The following is a 23,791-nucleotide window of genomic DNA, read 5'->3' as shown; positions in this document are numbered from 1 at the left end:
GGCAGAGGCTATGGACTACCCCCAAATTAGAAGTGTATGCACATGGGTTTCTCTCAGTAATCAGGGCAGATACCTCTCACCAAATAAAATGGCTATGGGCAGTGAAAGACAGTTTAGCTAGCATTGGTATGATTTCATTGGGGAAGGACCCAAAAAATGCCAATTTTCCCACAAAAAAGATATTGAAGGAGAAATATTGGGAAAGGGTGCAGCTGAACATACTCAGAAACAGTGAGGCGTCCTCGCTAACTGGCCGTTTCTTGGAAATCAAACCAACGCCAAGATTGTAGCACTACTGGGACCAAATTACAAAGACGCTCGACTGGAAATTATATTTCCAGTTTAGAGCAGGTACACTGCCACTGAAAAGATTCACCTCCAAATGGGACAAATCTACGGATGAAACTTGTCCGGTATGTCAGCTTAGTAATGAGTCATTGGCACATCTATTGTTTGTCTTTACTGGTTACGTTGCACCTCGTCAGGTTTGGTTGACACCAAGCTGTAAGATCTTGGGTACAAGAAGGGCTAGTGAAGCTGGGCGAATCCTTAGGACAGACACATTACCAATGATTGCCATAGAAATGGCAAAACTCCTGGGGTGGTCGTGGGCCATAAGATCAAACTCCCTAAGTCTCCCCAAGGCTATTCAAAGTAGCGATTAACTGTACATAATTTAGCTACTACAGAAGAAGCCAATCAATCCTGAGTACCAGCCTATTTTAACATGTATTGTATATCCCAAAATATGAATTCTTACTTTTGTCTAAATCAAGTTTTAATATGTGATTTTATTGGATTTTTAAAACCGAACAGATTTCTTTTTTTTATGGTGATGTGATAGTACCGTTTAGGTTATATTTTATATTGCTGTTGATGTTTTTATTGTTACCATTTATATTTTATCTGTCTTTTGTATGTGCTTTTATGACATAATCTGTCGAATAAAGCCTGTTTGGATTGGATTGGATTGGCATGTTGACATTGTGTTGACATATGTGTTGGCACATTGTTCTGGTTTACATGCAGACTGTATGGCAATGTACATTGTGACTGTTTGTGATGTGCTGGATTCCTCTGCGGGACAGTGTATATTTGGACTACATGACAGATGTGAGGTCGTACGCGTACATTTCCATTTCACAGTTTCAAGCTTTGTCAGATGTAGTAGGCATGTTTCTGTGCACTTGCGGAGTCAGTTGTGTCCTCTGTTCTGAAGTGTCGGCTATGTGCATTGTACCACGTTGTCATCAATGTGGGTGTGCTGTTCTTGCTGTGTGTGTGCTGCAGTGTGCCAAGGGGATGAGGGACATGATCCTGGGTAATTGTGGGTGTGCAGTTTGCTACACACTCGTTGTGCCTGTGTGCCATTGTGCCATCTCCCCCGTCCCCCCAGTCCCTGTTTGTTACTCGCCCTGTCGATGTTGTCAGGTCCTCTCGAGCTGTGTCCGTACTCCCTTCTCCTTGCACCGTCTCCACACTGATGGCTGTGGCCTCAGTTTTCTCCAGCTCCTCCTGTGTTGCTGGACTGCCACCTCCTGTCGCTGTTGCTCCTGTTGGCAGTGGGGTTGTGTCTGGTTTCGGTTGTCATGTCATTCCGGCACCTCTTGGCCTCCTGGATTGACCTCCTCGGCACTCCAACTGCATTCCAGGTGATCTGCTTGTGTGTCAGTTGCTGGTAGTGTTCTGTCACCTCCGTGACGTTGGTCTTGTTTTCCTGCGGTCTGCACCCCGTATTTCTCTCCCTCTTCTCCTTGGCCTTCCCCAAGCCTGTTGTTCTGTGCTGGTGGTCTGTGGGGGTTGTGGGGTTCGCGTTGGCCTCTTTGCTGGGTCAGTTTGCATCCATGTTGCTACGTGCTTTGGCTTTTTTCTGGTGCGTTGTTTCTGTCTTTTTTGTGGTGCATGTGCCCGCCTGACGCGTGGTATTTGCGGCCCTCACTGGTTTTCGTAGATTTTTGTACCGCGTTGGCCTTGTCGCATGTTTTTTTGTGTTCGCGTTTTGCATTTTTGCGGCGTGGCGTTGGATTTTGCGGGGCCAGTTGACACATTTTCTGGTGACTATCGCATGCTACCACCACGTTGTGAACACTTGGTTGGCACGGCGTAATTTTCCCGCATTGGGCTGCGATGTTGAAAGTTGCCTTAGGCTACTCTTGCGGTAGTTATCACATGTTCTTGTGAATATACCCCTGAGTTGCCAAACTGCTGTAAAAAAGATAATTTCAAACTACTTGCAAATGTTAAATGATGAAATTCAACAGCAAGATACAATTGCTGCTGAGGTAGCTAAGGAGAGTTCACAAAGCAGCCAAAGTTTGGGTCCTCTAAGTCAAGACCCACTTGGACAACCAATCATTCAAAATGATTCTTCTATTGCAATAAAGGAGGTGGAGACTGCAATGGAGAAAGCAAGACAAGATACAATTGATTTGGCAGATTTAGTTGGACAACTAAATGATGAGCAAATGCAGATATATTTGGAAGTGAAAGCTACAGTTTTGCATGGACTGCTTCATGACAACAAAGAGTGTCCATGTTCAACTTTTATGCCTCTACCGTTGTATCTCAGCGGCCATGCTGGCACTAGTAAAGCGTTCCTCATACAAGTTCTTACTGCTTTTTTACAGAAGACTACACACTTATCATGTGTGGTTACAATATCTACAGGATAAGCTGCACATAATATCAAAGCCATTACTTTACATCACCTTTTGATACTGCCTTTTGAACATGACATCAAACTAAAAAATCCAAAAGTTATCTGGTGAAGCTTGTCATGAAGTGTGAAGAGTGTTTACACTTCTAATCTTCAATGAGGTGAGCATGGTCTCAAACGTAATGATTGTCTTTGTGCATTTGAGAATGCAGGACGTTTTAAGAATGGATTACAAAGTCCTATTTGGAGGTAAACATCTGATTGTTTTGGAGATCTACTGCAACCTACACCGGTCAAGGGTCAGCCTGTATTCAAAACACTTTTCCATGATGAAACTGAGAATTTGTTGGGAAGCATTGGAAATGTGAATATGTGGTTACATTTTGAATACAAAGAATTCATCAGGAATATGCATCAAACACCTGACATTTAGAATGGAAATATTCTGAAGGATATTAAAGTAGGTGTTATTTCAAAAGATGGAAGGTGTGTTCTAGAAAGTTGTCTTTTTAAAAAACTTTATCCAACAGGGAAGATTACAGCAGAAATAATGTTCAGTTTTATACACAAATGTAAACATAATCTGTGTCTATTGCCTGCTCTGGAGGAGTGTTCATCTTTTAACAATGAACTTCTGGAATGGGAAAAACTATACATTTTGTGGTAATAGGTAAAATGGAACACCAGGGTGTCACGATATTGCTGAATGACAAGTTACAGAGTAGACACTGAGAGAGTTGGTGTTCCGTCCTCTATTTCACTCACTAACAATAGTCGTAGAGTTAAGTGGGACCAGATTATAAGTAATGAAGGGGCATATCAACAACAACCGGCGATAATTATCGCTCAGCGCTCTTAGCGTGAGGATAATTATCGCCGGCTAGCGTGAATTTTTATCGCTGAGATAGCGTGCTATTAGCAACGCTTATCTCAATAGCGATCAAAATCTACACGCTAACAGGCTAACGTGAGATTATCGCTGGAAACCCAGCGATAATCACACGTTACCTTGTTGATAGGGACAGGCAAACTTAGCCATGATATCCTCCTTCCATAGGATATCATGGCTAAGTCTGAAAATTAGCAGACGTAAAAAAGCAGCGTTAACCGCGGTTAGCGCTGCTTTTTTTGTCTCTAACAGGGTTAGCGACATTCTTGATAATAGGAGAAATGTCGCTTAGCGACATTTCTCCTATTATTTTACTCTGGAACGCCCCCTTTGCATCTCATTAGAGATGCAAGGGGAAGCGTAGAGTAAAAGGGTGCTAACATGCAAATTTGCGTGTTAGCACCCTGTTGTTGATAGGGTGCTAGTTTTATCTCTGCTTTTTTGGCTTTTAAAGCCAAAAAAGCAGAGATAAAGCCCTTGTTGATATGCCCCCAAGTAAGTTGCTCTATGATTAGGCACATTTTATTAGACACCCTAGCTGCTGTCACTCAGTTAAACTTAGATGTTGCAGGAAGTAATGTTCATGGGTTAACAGCATATCACTTAGAGATGGTTAAGAATATGAGATTAATCCTTTTTAAATCGGGTCAAAGTCACAAATGTACCAATAATAATAAATACAAGTCGGCCAAATGGTACAATGACGATTGTAGGAGGGCCTTCAGAGCTCTTTCTTGTGCAATTAAAACGGGGATAATTCCAGAAATAAGGAAATGTCGTGTGGCATACAAGCAGATCCAATATTTAGCTAAGCGGATGTTTGATGAGTCACGATGGAGGGAATTGTTACTATCTTGTAGGGATAGGAACTGGAGTAAATTTTGGCACCAAATTAAATGGGGTAGTGGTATTGATAATCCAAATCCGGTAAACCATGTATCTCCAGTTCGCCTGTTCTAATACTCCGATTCCGTTCTCCTTCTCGTCCGATCCCAGTGTGGGGACTCTATCATTCTCCTATGCAGAGGTGGAGCATGCACTGAATGGTCTGCCGGCTGGGAAAGCACCAGGCCCGGACGGGATCCCATCTGATATATTTAAAATTGAACATGTAAACTGGGTCAAATATATTCAATTATTGATTAATGGTATCGCAGGAGGTGCCCCAATACCCGACTCATGGCTTGGGGCCGAAATCATACCAATTTACAAAAAAGGTGATCGGGCCCTGCCATCTAATTACAGGCCCATCAGCCTGATTGACACAACTCAGAAGCTGGTGGCCAAAATCGTACTTAATCGGGTATTGGAGTGGATAGATGAAAATGGTATACTATCCAATTTTCAGGCGGGCTTCCGGAGCCATGTCAGCACTATTGACCAGGTTTTTAGATTTATGATGCTGTACTGGAACACAGTAGTGCTGGGCGGTGGTGTCCTATATGCAGCTTTTGTGGATCTCAAATCCGCCTTTGACCTAGTTCCACGTAATAAGCTCTGGGAATCCCTGGAAAGGGCTGGGATGCCACTAGGGATTTTATCGTTTATTGTAAGGCTTCATGGAAATAACCATGCTTGTGTGAGATGGGGAGGGCAAGGGGAGACTACTAATAGTTTTAAAGTTGCCAAAGGGGTGCGTGCTAGCCCCCACTTTATTCTCCCTTTTTATTAATAATGTCGTCCCCTATTTTACTGATTTTCCTACCGATGCCCCCACACTTGATGGATTAAGAATTCCGATTTTAATGTTTGCAAACGACACCCTTTTATTGTCCAAAACTAAACCCGGCCTCCAACGTGCTCTGGATCGCTTCCAACTCTTTTGTAGTGACAATGAGTTGGAGGTTAACGTTGGTAAGACAAAATTTATGGTCCTTCATAAGAGGAAAAAAATCAGTACTACACTTAGAATGAATAATGCCCCTATCGAGCAAACTGATTTTTTTGCATATTTAGGGGTGACTCTGGGTCGGAGACTTAATTGGAATCATCAGTTGGATCTCTCAGTAATCAAACATAATCAATTGGCGGGAGCCCTTTTAAAAGAACATAGATCCTCCCTAACAAAACCTATAGCTCCAGTTATGAAGCTGTATCATGGGAAGGTTAGAGCGTCAATACTCTATGGTGCGGAACTCTGGGGCTTTGAAAACTTGCGTCCCCTGGTACTTGCCCAAAACAAGTTTTTGCGATCTCTTACTGGTTTACCCCAATCTACACCTTTAAAACCATTGTTGCATGATTTGGGGTGTGTGTCCTTTGAAGAGATAGCAGGGTTTAGACCATTGGCGTACTGGAGACGCTTGTGGACTACCCCAGAGTTAGCTCCTTATGCTTTGGCCCTTAAATATCTCATAGGGGTGGACAAGTCCTGTCAAATCTCTTGGTTATATAACATTAGAGCAGTCCTTATGGCTTTGAATTTAGGTCATCTTTGGTTAGATCCAGAAGGAATTCCCTTTCCATCGAAGAGTGATCTTAAGAGACTGTACGTTGAGATGCTCCAATTTAGGTCCCACGCCCAGACTCCCAGGGATTCACTATCTGATCTCTTTATGGACCATAAGGTTGATTATTCATTGGAACCCTAATGGGACATTATTATTGGAACCGTTGACAGGAAGTTGTACCATCAATTTAGAGTTGGATGTTTACCCCTAAAATTTTTTACAAAAAAATGGGTCAATTATCAGGGTTCAAACACGGATACCTCCTGTCACTGTTGCCCAGGGTTTCCTGAGACTATTCCGCATGTGCTATTTGTTTGCCCTCATATAGAGCTCCCCGCATGAAATGGATCAAGACCCTGTGTAAACAGTTAGGCATAAGCTCAGCGCAAACAGCTCTGCGTATCTTTAAGTGTGATACCAAGGAGGTGATTGTGGTTGCTATGGCGAAGTTCTGGTCCACGTGCTGGGTTATAAGGAGGAATCATCTGCAAACTTAAAAGCTATTTTGGGGTTTTATGAGAGTATACTGTTATTATTGATCTACTGTTATTACATTAGTCTTGGTGTATTTAATACCATTTTATTTAATTTATTGATGTGGCTTATATATTTGTGATGCTGTGTCTTTTATGATTTTTAATCGAATAAAGACTAAATGAACTGAACTGAACTGACAAGTTACAAACAAAACTGGATTCACTAGAGAAATCTTTTTCACAAACTGCAGAATCAGAGAAATGTTTGTGTATGCAGAAACTGTAGAGTGATTTTGCACCAAAATTTAAATTTAATGTTGCGAAAGATTTGGCTAATGGTGCTATTGGTAAAGTAGGTGGGCCCGAATCACAGAACAAACTTAAGACTAAATCCTAAACTTAGTACCATTCTGGTATTCACAGAATGCACCTAGTACTTCTGGTATTCACAGAATGAACTTACTACTTTTGCTATTCACAGAATGAACTTACTACTTTTGCTATTCACAGAATGGATTTACGACTCCTAAACTTACGTCCGCACTCGGGCCGGAAATTCCGGCCCGGAGGCGGAGCTTCCGGCCCGGAGGCGGGGCTTCCGGGCCGGAGGCGGAGCTTCCGGCCCGGAGATGGGGATTCCGGCCGATTTAGCTATGGCTGAAATCTCCACCTCTGGGCCGGAAGCTCCGCCTCCGGGCCGGAAGCTCCGCCTCCGGGCCGGAATTTCCGGCCCGAGTGCGGACGTAAGTTTAGGAGTCGTAAATCCATTCTGTGAATAGCAAAAGTACTAAGTTCATTCTGTGAATAGCAAAAGTAGTAAGTTCATTCTGTGAATACCAGAAGTACTAGGTGCATTCTGTGAATACCAGAATGGTACTAAGTTTAGGATTTAGTCTTAAGTTTGTTCTGTGAATCGGGCCCCTAGACTTTATCAATTTTCCAAATAGGAATGAGGTAGAACACCTTGTGATTAAATATGATCAGATTGACAGAGCAAAGCAAATTGGACGATCTGCTGCACATTTTTTGCTTATGAAAGATGTATATGTTTGACAGAAAGAGTTTCCAGTTTCTCTAGCATATGCAGTTACTATTAATTAGCCACAAGGTTAAAGTGTAGATGCAGCATTTATTAATACTGGTGCTACAGTGTTTAAGGATCTGATTTGCATATGGCCATGTCTGAACTGGGGTGGCAGAGTGGGCTAAAGAACGGTGATGGATCAAACCCAGATCTGTTGACTGGGTGTGAGTGTTTAATTGGTTCTGATGCTCCGTCCATCACCACCCCCTTTTGTACCACTTTGTTTGCCTTACGTTGGCAGGGTATGCTCAGATGTGAGTCCCTTGCTCACTTTGCCACTAGATTCAAGCAAGCCTGGCTGAAGACGGCTGAAATGCCAGAAACCGGTCCTAGGCAGCTTGTTTCCGGTCCAGGGAAGGCATGGCTTGGCAGTTCGGGGTGGACTGTTCCCATGAGGCACAGGGTCAGACTGATTTGCATATGGCCATGTCTGAACTGGGGTGGCAGAGTGGGCTAAAGAACGGTGATGGATCAAACCCAGATCCGTTGACTGGGTGTGAGTGTTTGATTGGTTCTGATGCTCCGTCCTTCACCACCCCCTTTTGTACCGCTTTATTCAACTTAAGTTGGCAGGGTATGCTCAGACGTGAGTCCCTTGCTCACTTTGCCACTGGATTCAAGCAGGCCTGGCTGAAAACGGGTGAAATGCCAGAAACCGGTCCTAGGAAGCTTGTTTCCGGTCCAGGGAAGGCATGGCTTGGCAGTTCGGGCTGGACTGTTCCCATGAGGCACAGGGTCAGACTGATTTGCTTATGACCATGTCTGAACTGGGGTGGCAGAGTGGGCTAAAGAACGGTGATGGATCAAACCCAGATCTGTAGACTGGGTGTGAGTGTTTGATTGGTTCTGATGCTCCGTCCATCACCACCCCCTTTTGTACCACAGTGTTTAAGGAAGGCATGTCATATTCAGCTTTGTCTAGAGTTAGGACATTGTCTGGTTTGTATCTGGTTGCATTTGATAACACCAGATTAAATGCAGATACAAGTTGTGTAAAAGAATACAACCAATTGAGAAGTCTTTATGCTTTTCACATAGGACAGTAAGCGAAACTGCCCATTTGTGCAAAGTGGCAACTTTTTAAGCAGTATAGTGATGTTCTTTCAAAGAAGGAAGTCTAAGACAAGAAGGAAGGTGTTTAGAAACAAAAAATTGGAAATTATGATGATGATATTGATGTGTACAGGTTCTCAATCCCCTCTGGTGTGAACTGTTATGCTAATGTTGTAGTTAATATGTTGTTTGTATTACCTCGAGTTGTAGTTGCAATTGAAAACAAAGAACAGAAGGTATTGTTTTCTTCACTGTCTGTTTTGTTAAAGTGTCTGTAGGGACAGAGGTAAAACAAGTATGTGTCAGGCATTCGAGAAATTGTAGATATATATAGTGGATCTGTACAGTTTACTCCAAATACTCAATAGGTTGCACAGGAGTTTCTAATGATGCTGTTTGGTGTTTTAGAAGAAGAGGAAATACCTGTTGATGATTTATTTAGACGTAGTTACTCATGGAACCATGAAGGTGAAGATTACTCATACACATCAACTACAAAAATAGATTCGGAGCATTTAATCTATTTAACATTACCACTTTTCAAAAAGTGTATCTTTTAACAAATTGCTCAGAGAAGCTACACAAAACACTATGGTGCACATGCATCAAAATTCCGAAAAGCGAGTCCTTATTAGCGATAAAGAAGGAATCGTAAATAAGGACTCGCTTTCCGGGATGCATGTACAGATTCGTTAAAATTTAGCGTTTCCTTAAAAATCACTAAAACTAACCGAAAACACAATAGCGATGCCTTAAAATAAAGAATAGCAATTTCCGATTTCGGTATTACCGAATTCGGTATTTGCGAATTCGGTAATAGCGATTTCGCTAAAAACGGGTCGCACCAGAAGCGGGCTGATGACATCACAACCAGGAAGTCATCCAGCCCATCCCTCATTCACTGCCCTGAGGAGCTCACAGGAGGAGGCAGAGCATACAAGCTGAGCCAAGAGACTTCACCCTCAAAACCCATCCAGACTACCTTCATCCAGGATGGACAAGAATGCACCTTCCACATCAGACACGCCCAGGAAGAGGAAGAGAAAGTTCTCTGACAGAGAACTTGAGCATTTGATTGAGGGGCTGAGCAGCAAGCATGATAAGCTGTTTGGGAAGCTGTCACTCAAGGTGCCCGAAGCAGAGAAGCGGAAGATATGGCTTCGCATTAGGGAGAGGGTGAATGCTGTCAGAGTGACACACCGCAGCATCGATGACCTTAAGAAGAGGTGGTATGACCTCAGGAAGAGGGCAAAGGAGCGCATTGCCGAAAGGGTCAAGGAAGCAGCTGGCACAGGCGGGGGGCCATCCAGAGTACCTGCCAACACTGCCCTGGAGGAGCTCGTTGAGGGGACCATTGAGCCAGAGGCAGTCGTCGGAGTAACCCAGATGGACACCTCCGGCGCAGCAACCACAGAACAAGGTAAGAAGCATGCCTGCGCCTATATGCTGCGTATTGTATAGCCATGCCCATCCCCCCAGGTAAATCACAGTGTGAAGGGAGAAGTGCATAACACATATACCCTCACAGTAGTATTGCATCATAAGAGTTGTAGTCATGTTAGCCAAGTGTGCATGTATGATGACCAATGCACAATAAATGAGATCAGCAGTACAGGCCCAACAGTGTGTCTAAATATTTAATTTATTGTAGGAAATAAATGCGGAATGACAAACAGATGTTGTCACAAACTAAACTAACAATGCACTGTTTCACACACAGATGCATCTCCCGTGAACTCTGATGACAGTGAGCGCTCATCATCTCCGAGACACCGGCAGATACCGATAGAGAGACTCCGCAGGAAGGTCAATCCGCACCACCACCTCCAGCGACAATACCACCACCACTACCACCAGTAACAATACCACCACCACCACCACCACCGACAACACCACCAAGACGCAGGGCACATGTCCCCTCCCTGCAGGTGATGGATACAGAGCCGAGTGCAGCACCCACAAGTGCCCCCAGTCAGACACGTGTCGCACCGCCAGCCCCACCACCAGTACGTGGCCGAGTCACACAGCGGCGCAGGTCCATGCGCAGTATTGCAGAGCGTCCCGAACAGCCAAGGAACATCTATGGTGGTGTAGAGGCCCAGATGCTGTGTGTTCAGCGCCTGCAGGGGAGACACATGGGAACAATGAATCTCAACATCTCCAAACTGGCAAACCACATGTGCACTCTGACAGATGCTCTCCGGCACATGACCACAGTTGTGGCTGAGGGCAATCGGGACATCAATAAAAACCTACAGGTTCTAACCCATGCCATCCTAGCAGGACAACTCAGCGAGCGCAGTAGGCATAGGCCGAACTTGCTCCGTACTACTGCATCTACCAGGGCCATCACAAAGCTCTGCAACAGCACTGCAGTTTTGTCCCGCCGCTCCGTGTCACTGCAGGTGGACCTCGGCCATTACTGTGGGGATGTAGCGAAGGCCTTAGGCCATGTGACCACTGCAGTGGAACACTTGCAGTCAGGGACATTTAGTGGCAGCAACTTGGGAGGGGAGGAAGGCAGTGAGGCCGCATCAAGTGTGAGCAGCGTGTCTGTGCTGGAGACCTGCAACAGGAGGCGCAGTTCGTGCAGCTCTACAGCCACAGACACACAGCGTGGTGAGGTAGAGGAGACACGCGACAGGAGGCTGGGGGTACGTGGGAAGCAGCACTAGACATTCAGTCCCGCATCTCTGTCCAATGGTGGTGTAACTATGGGTCACTTGCATTTTGCTTTTGCACTCCCGTGATGGCAACAGTAATGTTTTCGCCACAATGTGTAGAAGCACTGTAATTCAGTCTACTCATGTTACATCACTTTGACAAGTGCTCATGTGAAGTAAACATTAGCACTCCAAAATATTTAGTCATGGCTCTTTCTTACCTGACTCTGAAATTATGTTATGTGATGTATGTCCGCCTCCTTTGACCTTCAGCTGTGTTTGGCACGTGTGACTGTTGGTGTTGTGCGGGTGGTTGGTCATCCCGATTGTTGTCATTTCTGTCCATCTCTATGGGTATCCCCCTTCTGGTTGCAATGTTGTGCAGCATGGCACATACTGCTACGATCCTGCAGCAGGTCTCCGGTTTATATTGCAAAGCACCACCAGTCTTATGTAAGATCCGGAAGCGACTCTTCAGGATCCCGAATGTTCTCTCTATCACATTTCTTGTGCTAATATGTGCCGCGTTGTAGCGTTGCTCCTGTGGTGTTGCAGGGTTGATGTAGGGGGTGAGTATATATTCCCGCAGGGCGTATGCACTGTCACCTACAGGGGAGAAGTAAAGGCTTAGCGGCAGTAATGCTAATACATGTGTGATACTGATGTAATGAATAGGTATGAGTATGTACCAAGCAGGAGTCCCTCTCCGAATTCTCCATTGAGCAGACGCCTGTGGATGCCACTGTGTCTGAATATATATGAGTTGTGTGTGCTGCCTGGAAATTGGGCCACTATGTCCGTGATTATGTGCTTGGCATTGCACGGTGATGGATTAAACCCAGATCAGTTGACTGGGGGTGAGTGCTTGCAATGTTCAACACTCCGTCCATCATTTACTTTGGTTTTTGCCCTGGCATTGCACACGACCTGCACATTGATGGAGTGATAGGACTTCCTGTTACGGAAGATGTACTCATTGGCTGAGGGGGACAGATGGGGACATGCGTGCAGTCAATGCATCCTATGACATGGGGGAATTGGGCCACCTGGTAGAATTCCTGTTTGGTCTGGTCCATCTGCTGTGGGGTTGTGGGCAAGCTGATGTGGGTATGTATCATTGTCAGCATGGCATCAATGAATTTACGGAAGAAGCGTGAAAGTGTGCTTTGTGATACGCCTCCTGCTACCGCTACGACCCCCTGGAAACTTCCAGATGCCAGTAGGTGCAGGCTGCATAGGACTAAGGGTGGGCGTAGTGGGCGTAGTGGGGCTACGTGAAGCAGCACGTAGTGTGCCCAAATCTACGCACACTACGCGCTTCGCGTAGCCCCACTACGTGCCACCCACCTCCCACCCGCCATTCTTTTAAATAATATAAGCAATGAAAAATAAAGTAAAGTAAGTCGACTTACCCGTAAGCGCGGCGTCTCCGGGGCTCCCTCTTTCAGTTTCTAATTTCTTCTGGCAAATGCGCATGCGCGGACGCCCGCGCATGCGCATTTCTCGCGAGAAATGCGCATGCGCGGGTGTCCGCGCATGCGCATTTGCCAGAAGAAATTAGAAACAGAAAGAGGGAGCCCCGGAGACGCCGCGCTTACGGGTAAGTCGACTTACTTTACTTTATTTTTCATTGCTCATATTATTTAAAAGAAGGGCGGGCGGGAGGTGGGTGGCGGGTGGCAAGCAGCTACGCTTCGCCCTCGGCGTGTGCGTAGCGCTGCCCTGCTTCGCCTACTTCGGAAAGTGCGAAGCAGGCAGCGCTACGTACACTACGTGGGCGAAGCGTAGTGCTACGCCCGGGGTTACATAGGACCTGGACGTGTGCAGGAATGGCATTGGTCCTACGTGTCTGGTGCTGCAGTAGTGGTTCCAGGTCAGCAATTAGGCGCATTATCATGGCACGAGTGAGACGGTACTTGTCATATACTTCCTCCTCATTTTGGCCCAGCAATGTAATGCGCACTCTGAATACCCTCTCCTGGATCCTCCTCCTGCACTGTGCTGCTGCATTTATTCTCATCCTCCTTGCAAGCACGTAGAGGGCTGCCATTTTGTGAAAGGAAACGGGGTCTCCAGGCACATTGTTGAAGGCTTTCTGATTGATTACACCTTTGGTACACTTTGACTACATTTTTTTTTTTTTGGTGTGTCTGCAACTTTACCTCCTGGTTCTGATTCCCCTTATTCTGCTCATGCTAAATAGCGATTTTGTAGGTTTTCAGTATTAGTGATTTTTGATGCATTCTTTAGCGATTCTTTATTTGCTATTCGCTAATTCCTGGAGCTATTTGTTTTTTCGCTATTACCGATTCTTTATTTTGCGATTCTTTAATGTAACGGGGATTATTTTAGCGATTCTTTATTTTTTTCGCAATTGGGGTTGATGCATTGGAATTTGGTGTTTGCCACTCGCTAACGGACGATTTTTGCGATTCAGTATTTTTGCGAGGAGATTTTTGCTTGATGCATGTGCCAGTATATGCCCAAAATGTCGAACAGATCTTGTGTCAACTTTACATGTAGCAAGAAGTGCCAAATATGTTTGAATCGCAAACTTTCTTTATGCATAAAAACAACCATATAAGTATACACACTTCAAGACTAAAAGCAGATAACATCTGATGTGCAACATGGGTCCAAAATTGATCATATACAATAAAACTAAGTGCATTACGTATAGAAGGATGAAGTAAGACGGAGCAAATGGTGCATCGTCTGTATCATGGGGCCAAAATGAATCATATTTAAAACATATGGAAATTTTATAAACAAGGCAACACAAATTCATAAAAGACTTTAGAGGGTCATTACTATATCGATACACTAATACTTTTGCGTACATCAAAAGCATTTACAATAAAAAGTGCCACGTTAAGACAAACCCTAGCGTTGTAGAGTTCAGACAAATATTTTATTGCAGCAAGGTGTGAGCCACTACCATAAGCAAGCAAAAGTGGTTTAAAATTTCTAAAACCTGAATAAAACCCACAAAACAGCATAAAGTGCATGGTTCTCTGTCTGCTCTGAACATCAAATGGGCAAGGGATCGTGGCTAAAGGGCACATTTTCATGTTAGGGATAGCCACTAAGTGGTGGGCAATTCCCAATCTAAATCTAACTAATACAAAACGATACATAAGATTGGGAATATATATCAAGTAACCTTGAGAGCCACATTAGGGGTAAGTGTTAGATAACATTTTGCAATTAGCTTACTGCGTTCACAGACAAGCCGAATTTCCCTCCTGTGGTTCATAAAAATTTCTTTAATGGATGACTTCCTTATTAATGATACCTGGGGGGGATTAATCCATACTGAGATACTGAGATTTTAAATAACTTGCTGTACTGTGAGCTAATATAACTTAGCCAAGGGATCATCATGGCATTATCCAAAGTAAAACAATCTAAAATAATTTATTTAGTAAAATTAGTTTCCTCCTTGGACCATATGGAGTGCCAGAGCATTAATGGGCGAGATGCAACTATGTCTGTGATATACTGTAGCCCCACTTCCTTGTGTATGATCTCTGAAGAAGGCGAAGTGGGTAAACTGAGGAGCCCTTTAAGGAAACCATTTTCCTCGGTCTGCAATCTAGAGCTATCATGATAACCCCAAATTCCGGCCCTATGTGTTGCAATCGATAAAACCCTTGCCTAATATATTGTTGTCATCTTCTTAACAGGCCTGGTTCCCAGCTTTGTGGAAAACCTAAAAATACCATGGGTGCTTCTGCCCATTTTGCTCATGACACAAGGAATTTCTCGGGTCCACGACCCGTTACCTGAAAAGGTAATGTCCAGGTAGCAAAAAGTATCAACTGTGGTCACAGGCAATTTATCCATGTAAAATATTCTGCTTTGTTTTTCCCGTGGCCCACAGGCCATAGTATTAGTTTTGCTTTTGTTGATAATTAATTTTCCTGCAGTGATAAAATCGCTAAAAGCATCCATTCAGCGTTGCAGTCCCACTGGGGTCCTAGCTAGCAGAACTGCGTCATCCGCATACAAAAGCATAGGTATGGGGCGTCCAGTCACTTGGGGGGCATCGGCATGCACTGCTTGTAGGGTCTCATCTACCTCATTAATAAACAAAGAAAACAACAGAGGCGCTAATACACAACCTTGCTGAATACCTTTCTTAACTGCAAAGGTATTGGTGCATTCCCCTCTGGGGCCATAACGAACTTTACTTGTTAAATCCTCATAAAGTCTGGCCAGGAAATAGACGATAGGCCTGGGTGCCCCTATAGCAAGCAAAGTGGACCAGAGAATAGTATGATCTACTAAATCATAGGCGCTGCTCAAGTCAGCAAAGCAGAGGTATAATCTGCCGTCTTTGGCATGGGTGTACTTGCCTATTAGTAGATCAAGATTCACACATTGCTCTATGGTTCTCTGGCCTTTCCTGAAGCCAAACTCAGCAGGTGAAAGTATAGAGTAATCCCATGCCCATTCTTCCAGTCTTTTTAGCAAGACGTTACTCATCACTTTCACTAATGAATCTAAGAGTGATATAGGCCTGTAATTTGGAGGGTCTTATTTGTTGCCCTTCTTAAAAATGGGGACTATAACAGATGTGACCCATGTCGGCGGGATCTTTGTCTCTGCAGCCATACTAAAAAACCTCGTTAAAATTGGCACCCTTAACTCAACATTATATTCAAAAACATCCACGGGAACCCCGTCCGGTACTGGGGCTTTAACACATTTGTTTTATTTCAAAGCCCACACCACTTCTTGTAACATGAATTTTAAAGATGCAGGTGAATATAACAATTGTTCCTTATTTTAAATGGTTACAGTTTGTGCCATGTCTGGGCTAAAAATCCCAGTAAAATGGGTAACCCATGCATCACAAGCAACATGTGACAGCAATTCCGGAAAGGAATCATCCTTTAAGAAAGGGGAATTAAAAGTATTCCAAAACAGTTTACTGTCCCCTGTGTCTGCTGCTTGGGACACTTTCAACCATGCCTCATTTTGTAGTTCTTTTTTCCGACCTGATAGTACCTCTTTGTGTTTAAATCTCAGGGATTCAATCAATAGCTTGTCCCTAGGTCTTTTACCGAGAGCCAATTTCGGGTCCCTATTAACGGTGGTACAGGCATGGTCAAACCAGCCATTACGTTTAAGTTAATTTCAAAATTAGCAGCTGTGGTTTTTGTAGGAAAAAAGGGCGCCTCGGGAGGGTTACACTAATTTGTTTCCAAAGTATACTATATCTAGGACGGTGCTAGCAGGGAGGGGCGAACCACCAATCTCCTCTAAAAATTCTGTGACAAGAAATCACAGATACATTAACATTTGAAAGATCCCCAGCACACGTCAAGCAGTAAATTACAGATATATTAAATGCATAACATTCAGCAAAAATATCTTCAAACACATGTGAATTTTCTTTTTTTGCTTTTTAATTTCCTTGTGTTCCTTCAGACTGAAAGACCTCTTCGGACAAACATAGCCAACACGTGTTTCGTCACCAAGGGGACAGTATCCCGCGACTTTTTCAAGGCTGTAATATACAAAACAAACCAATGTATCTCCTTACAAACACAGGAGAAACACTCAAGAAAAGCTTTTTGCTTAATACGTAATTATAAAAGAAGCCAGCATGTAAAAGATGTCAAACTAGCGGAAAACAAGTTAGATAGGATTGTCCCAAAGGGAACAGATAAAACATGAGTAGAGAAGGAGACTATGTGAAAACAGATAGGGAGAATTGTGAGAACAAGTTAAGAATAGCAAAAAGTGAAACATATCAAGACTGAAAAGAATTCTTCAGTCTGTGTAGCTGGGATGAACGACAAGAGTGAGAGAAAAGGAATCAAGGTGTGTCTGGGAATATCAGAATAGAAGAGTGTAATTAGGAAAGCTGTAAGCTAAATCGTGCTATGGTGTCGGCATGCACGATTCCGAACGTACTAACTACGAAGGAACACCCTATGTGACCCAGAGTAACACGGATTGATAAGAAGGGTGTATGATAAATACCTCTGTCCTTTTAGCAAATAATTACTGCAAAGAAAATATGACAACCGAGTCAGTCATGAATGTTAACGGAAGACAAGTCCTCAAATCAACGCTCAGAACCAAAGTGAAAAGCAATATAGTACCTACATAATTCGTGGTTTTAATTCCGTCCCACGAGGGATTCTATATGTTCCAAGATTAATGATCAAAGATCAGAAGGTCAAAATTGTCAGTCACGGTAATATGTGAAATCTAGGACAAAGGATACAAGATTCTAAATAATCATTCCAAGTCAAACCAAACTTTTATTTCAAACGTGAGACAGATATAAGTGAGCCCCTAATGAGACATACGCAAAAGGAACCCACCCTTACTGTATGGGGCTCGTATGCAGACAACACTAAGCTGGTGATAGATGTGGCATATTGCACAGGGTAGTCAAACATCTCAAAGGTCACAAACCCAAAGAAATATGTAGCATTACTCAAATGGGGAGAACGTACATTGTAACTAGAAACGGAGGTACACCAAATTGCGATCATTCATGGCAATATCAAAGGAGGGCACCAAACATTGAGACAGGAGGCAGTGTACTGCAAGAATCCAATAAAATAAACTAACAACGTGAAGGATTAATAGTAAAGTAACGTAAGAGCTGCGTAAAAACTCTGTAATACCATGAAAGCTAAGACAAAAAACACGTGAATCTGTCTCTTTCGAGTGTCAAAATCTAAGACCTCATTATCAAATAGTCACCAATAGCATATCAAGACAGGGTGCTTAAATGATCTACTACCCAGGAAGTCTGCCTTAGCTTAAGCACGAGAAACCCGAGTAAAGGACCCCGGCGATATCCAAGAGTGTCCGAGTGCGGCCATACACTGAGATGTCTTGATCGGCGCCCAATGTATAAAGGCCTCCCCTTACAGGCACGTCATACTAAACGCGACCGATCATTTGGGTAGAAAAAGGACTATCTAATGGAATGAAAACGTGGTGGCCATCATCACATTTTCCTTAAGGAGCCAATCCAGTGTACTCTTCTTACGAACAGAATTTGTTGGGCATACCTTGCCGGGAAGTTGCAGTTCCTGTTAAGCCAATAGATGACCTTGTTCTTTAAAGAATCATAGGATTCTGTTTGGCCCAGGCGTAGTGAGGGGGCGTTAACTATAACTGCAACATAGGGCACACATTTTGGGGGTAAATTAATAGTGATCTTAGCATCTACAACATTGATTTCTGTTGTATTACCAGTACTATTCTCTGCTAATAGCATGGCTCGTTCACTTCCACCATGTACTGGTTGCACGGTAGCAGCATTAGTTAACCGGGATAGGGTCTGTGTTTGAGATATAGGTGCCGGTAATCCTGTGTGATCCCTGGGAGTAGCTTCAGGTAAGGTGCCTGTATTCCCTGACTTAATTGTATTAGAACTTATAGTCATTACATAATCCCTTAATGAGTTAGTTATTAGTGTTGTCGATGGAGCTAATGTCCTTTAGGCCCTATCGGGTCCATCCTCATTTTGTCCCAGGGGCATGGTAGACGAGCGTGTCGTAATCTGTTTAACTACGTTAGACAATGTCTCTAACTTTTCGAGTATTGGTGTAATCAGGACTTCTAATCTAGTGGAAGTCTCTGCCAGTAATGAGGCCCATTGTGAATTTCCCAAATCGCATGATATGCTTCCAGCCTCTGTGCTAGTAGGGGCCATAATCTTGGGGGTGTTTGGTCTTCTAGGGTCTCCAGACATAGCAGTTTTTTTTTGCATTTACTTTTTCTTTTCGGGGTAGGGGGATTACAAAGAGTAATGCTGGTACTAAGAGGTTGTGTAGACTCATTAGTTAGGGAGGCAGCCAAACTATCTGTGACTCTAGGGTCAAAAACCTCTGCGGTTGGGCTCTTATTAACGGGGGAATAGCTGTGGCATCCCTAGATGACACAGTATTTTTATTTATTTATTTATTTAATGTGTTTTTATGTAGTGCGGACTTTACCCGAAGGTGTCAGAGCGCTTCACAATAGGAACAGTAATGATACATAAGGAGAAACATTACAACTGAGCATGTTACAAAATCAAACGGTTGGACCAGGGTTTTAAGGTCGTGCTCTGGGAAGAAGCGACAAATCCCCCAAAGAAGGCGCAGTTGGTATCGAGCAGACTTTGCAATGGAATCGATGTGGGAGAGTAGATTGAGTTTTTTGTCGAGTATGACACCAAGGGATTTTGCGCTCTCGACAATGATGGGTTTATTGTTCAGTAGATTAATCTGACCCATCCATGATTGCACTAGGGGAGGAGAAAGTGAGGAGGAGAGGAGGAGGAATTCGGGTTTGGAGGGATTCAGGATCAGTTGATGAGTTAACATCCAGTTTTGAATGGAGTCGAGAGTAGAGCTTAGGAAGGAGAGATCGTGAGTGGAGGCCACCTTAAGGTAGATTTGAGTGTCGTCCGCATATAAATGATAGTAGATCCCGGATTTACTCAGGAGATTTCCCAGCGGTTCTAAATAGAGATTGAACAGTGTGGGTGCAAGTATAGAGCCTTGAGGAACACCTTGACCGACCGCTAAAGGAGATGAAAGACTGTTCGCTATTTTGATCATTTGGGATCTATCAGAGAGGAAGGAGGCAAACCATTTGAGCACAGTGCCCTCCATGCCCATTCTCTGTTGAAGAGTGTTAAGGAGAGTGTTGTGACAGACAGTGTCAAAGGCTGCGGAAAAGTCAAGAAGAATTAGAAGACAAGACTCCCCTGAATCGAGTATCTGCAGCGCGCCATCAATCACTAGCAGCAGGGCTGTATCAGTGCTGCAGTTTTGAATGAAGTTGGACTGGAAATTGTCCAGAAGATCATTGTCCTTGATATGGCGAGAGAGTTGTTTCGCTACACATTTTTCTGTGATTTTCGAAAGAAAGGGTAGGTTAGTGATGGGACGGTAGTTGGGGTCGTTCGCATCAGTGGTGGGTTTTTTAAGCAGAAGGGTGACCTGCCCAGTTTTGAAGGAAACAGGAAGGGAGCCTTGACTGAGGGAGAGGTTGACCAGAGTGGTCCAATAGGAAAGAGAATATGTATAGAAGTCAATGGCAATGGCACTAGGTATGGGGTCAAGAGAATGGTTAGAGGGCTTTGTATCGAGGATGCATTTAAGGAGGGCATCATCAGAGATGGGGTCAATGTTTTGCCAAATGGTTAAGGATTTGCGCTCCTCTGTGGGGGTAGGATGGATGACCTGATCTACAAGTGATTTCACCTTTTCGTCAAAGAAAATAGCGAATTCCGCTGCTTTCTTTGTGGAATCCTCCAATTTGGAGGTTGGGGGAGAGCTGTTTGGGTTCTTGATGAGGTGGAATAGTTTTTTTGGTCTATTTTTGGCTGAGTCAAGGAGGGATTTGAAGTGCAACGCTTTTCCAAGGAAGATGTGCTTGTGGTACTTGGATCTTGCTGAACGAAGCGTGGCCAAATTTTCGGTGGAGGGCGCTTGTCTCCATTGTTTCTCAAGGACTCTTAGGTACTTCCTTTCTTCATAGAGGGATTTGTTGAACCAAGGTGCTGAGGGAGTGGGCCTTTTCTTTTTGCTTTGGAGAGGAGCGACATTATTGATTTCGACTGCAAGGCCTGTGAGGCATTGGGAGGTGAGTTTGTTAACATATAGGTCCGGGTCTAGCCTTGGAAGTGATAGCAAAGCAGAATCACAGAGAGTACTGAGGTCAATATTTTTAGTGTCACGGAACCAGGAGGTAGCCCTCTTAGGCTGGCCAAGAGTTATAGAGTGTGATAAGTGAAGTGAGAATGGGATGAGGAGGTGGTCAGACCAGTCTACATGAATAGGGGTAGCGATGGTCAGCAAGCCTGCTTTAGAAATAACAAGGTCCAGGGTTGAGCCCTTAGAGTGTGTTGTTTCAGTGCAGTGTTGGATAAGATCGTTTGCAGAGAGGAAGGTGGCCAACAAATTTGCATAGGTGTCTTGAGGCGAGCCCCAGTGGACATTGAAGTCACCCACGAAGATCTGATTGTCACTTTGCGAGTATTGGTCGCTGATGCAGTCCGTGAGTTCCTCCATAAACGAAGGGCTGCTACCAGGCGGGTGGTAGATAACATGGAATCTGAGAGGTGAGCGGTGGTGCAATTGAAGCTCAAGAGATAGGCATTCAAAAGTGTGGAAGGAGCTGTTAGGAAGAGCCTTAAGTTGAAGGGAGTTTCTAAAGATAACTGCAACACCTCCCCCAACTTTGTCAATTCTGTCATTTCTAAGTATAGAATAGCCTGTGGGTACAAGGAGATCAAACATAGAGTGAGAGGTATCATTGAACCAGGTCCCTGTGAGGAAGAGCATGTCAATATTGTGCAAGTTGATGGTATCGGAGATTTCAAGTTTGTGTTTTATTGCAGATCTGCAGTTGTGGAGCATACAGCGCAGCTCTGTCGCAACTGTTTTGGTAACAGGGGCACTTGGGCTATGAGGGAGGATGGGGATATTGTACTTATATGAGGGCGCTCGGGAGGGTTTAGGTGGATGAGTGGTTCTGACAGATGAGATGGTCGGAATAGTGTAGATAACAGGGTTACTGGGAAGTGAAAGTGGAAGAAGGGTGGCGTTCGAGTGCTTGTGTGAATTTGCAGACGACAGGCTATGCTTAGCTATTATGGGGTGTGGGGGCAAGGTACATCTCGTGGGAGGGTGAGTGTTTTCCAAAGGAATTGAGGTGTATGGAAAAGTCGAGATCTTGGAGCTTAAGACTAAAATGGTAGCTTCAAGTTGGGAGATGGAGGTGATTAGATTGCCTAACTTATTTTCCACGGCATGTTGAGTGGCTCAATGGAAACAGGAGGGGGTGCACTTGGCGATGAAAGGCACGGAGAGGTGGGGGAACGGGGGGGGAGTAGGGGTATAGGGTTCAGAGGTGGGGAAAGGTTTTGGATGAGAGCAGGAGTTGGTGTACCAGGGGTGAGAGGAGAGTTGTCGTTGTTGGCATTGCAAGAAGGATAGGAATTAAGGACAAAATTAGGGGGCGCAAGGAGAGGAGTGGGGTGGTGGGGTGGAAGGAGAGAGGAGGAATGTGTGGAGTCATAGGGATGAAGGAGGTTTGGGAGGAAGAGAGGGGAGGGGGTTGGAGAGGTCCTGGCAGCTAGGTGAGGTGGCTGTGAGGGAGCGGGGATCAGGCAAAATGGGGGGGATTGGGAGATATGGAAGTTGAAGAAAGGAAGTGGTTCTGCTCGGTCCGAGGGAGGGAAAGGGTTACCAGGGGGGGCAAGGGGGTAGCACAGCATTGCTGGAGGCGTGTGGGGAAGGAGAGAGATGGAATGTATTTGTGGGGAAATTGGGGTACATAGTGAGGGGAGGAGTGGGAGGAAAAGCAGAGAGGAGGAGGGAATAAGGGGAACGTAAGGAAAGTTAGCTAGGGGAGAGGGCTGGAGGAGAGGTGGTCTAAGGAGGGGGGTGGCCAGTAAGGATAGGAGGAGGAGATGAGAATGGAGTGCCGGGACGGTGCAGAATGGATGAGGAGCGTGTTAGCTAGAGGTAAGGCTGAAGTGAAGAGGGGGAGCATACTGTGAGGGGGGAAGAATGGGAGGGGAGGGCAGGGGGGAGAGAAGAGGGTCGACCTGTGCCTCCCAAGGGTGTAGCCTATTGGAGAGTGGGGGGGTCAGGGGAGGAGAAAGGGAGTAATTGGTGGAGCTAGATGAAGAGTCAAGGGATAGCCCGGTCGCAGGGGAGGGGAGTAGGGAAGGGAAGAGGTGGTCAAGGAGAGAGAGACAGGTGTCTTTGGCTTGGATCATGACAGTACCGTTGTTATAGAGTGAGATTGTGAGGGAGCCGTTAAAACCCGCAGAGGGGGACATTTTTTGCTGTTTCCCATGAGCGATAGAGGAGGAGGAGGTGACGTTAAGGGAGTTGTAAAAGCTGGTAGACCAAGAGGGTATGTCGTGCGTGAAAAAAATGAGATCGTTTTTGAGCCTCCCATAAAGACCATTGTAAAACTGATCAACAAAAAGGGAATCAGGGAAATATTCAATGGTGTTATGCTTGAAACGTTTTGCTGCAGCTTTAGTCAGGTTAGAAGGGTAAATGATTTTGTAGCAATTAATTCCAGACTTAATTCGAGTGGCGGCCATGTTGGGAAATTGTGGAGGAGGAGGGTGGTGGGGATATGGGAAGGGTGTTACTAGGAAAGCGGTGGTGAGGAGAAGTATGAGGACAAGAAGGGGGCACATAATCCAGACGTCGGGTGAAGGGATCTGAGCTATTGTGGAGTCAGGAAAGTGAGGCGATTAGGAACAGGTTGTTACTTCAGAACAGGTCTGATTCAACAAGGTAAGACAGAAGATGGAGTGGTGTAAGAGGAAAGTCACTGTACTTAACATCATCCTGTGACATAAACCACATAATACACAGAATCACAATAGGCCCCAAACGCATTGTACGCCCAAAATCTAAACAGTCTAATATTAGACACTTACCTCCTAAGTATCTCCAACATTAGGAGCATAAAGCACAGGGTGGAACATAATCTCACTAGCATAAACCAAAGTATGCAAGACAAC

At 44.6% G+C, this 23,791-nt stretch overlaps 1 long non-coding RNA gene across 1 annotated transcript; it reads right to left on the bottom strand.

Annotated features, from left to right (window-relative positions):
* Window positions 1-14,082: 14,082 nt before the first annotated feature.
* LOC146822921 (uncharacterized) lies at window positions 14,083-18,120 on the bottom strand. The gene is made up of 4 exons (XR_014961855.1): window positions 18,041-18,120; window positions 17,392-17,496; window positions 17,266-17,289; window positions 14,083-16,786 (listed from the first exon to the last, which is right to left on the bottom strand). It is a non-coding gene; the product is annotated as an uncharacterized LOC146822921 (long non-coding RNA).
* Window positions 18,121-23,791: the final 5,671 nt, after the last annotated feature.

This window comes from Triturus cristatus, chromosome 5_2 (assembly GCF_964204655.1).
Source record: "Triturus cristatus chromosome 5_2, aTriCri1.1, whole genome shotgun sequence".
Taxonomy (NCBI): domain Eukaryota; kingdom Metazoa; phylum Chordata; class Amphibia; order Caudata; family Salamandridae; genus Triturus; species Triturus cristatus.
This window is presented reverse-complemented; position numbering and strand designations above follow the sequence as displayed.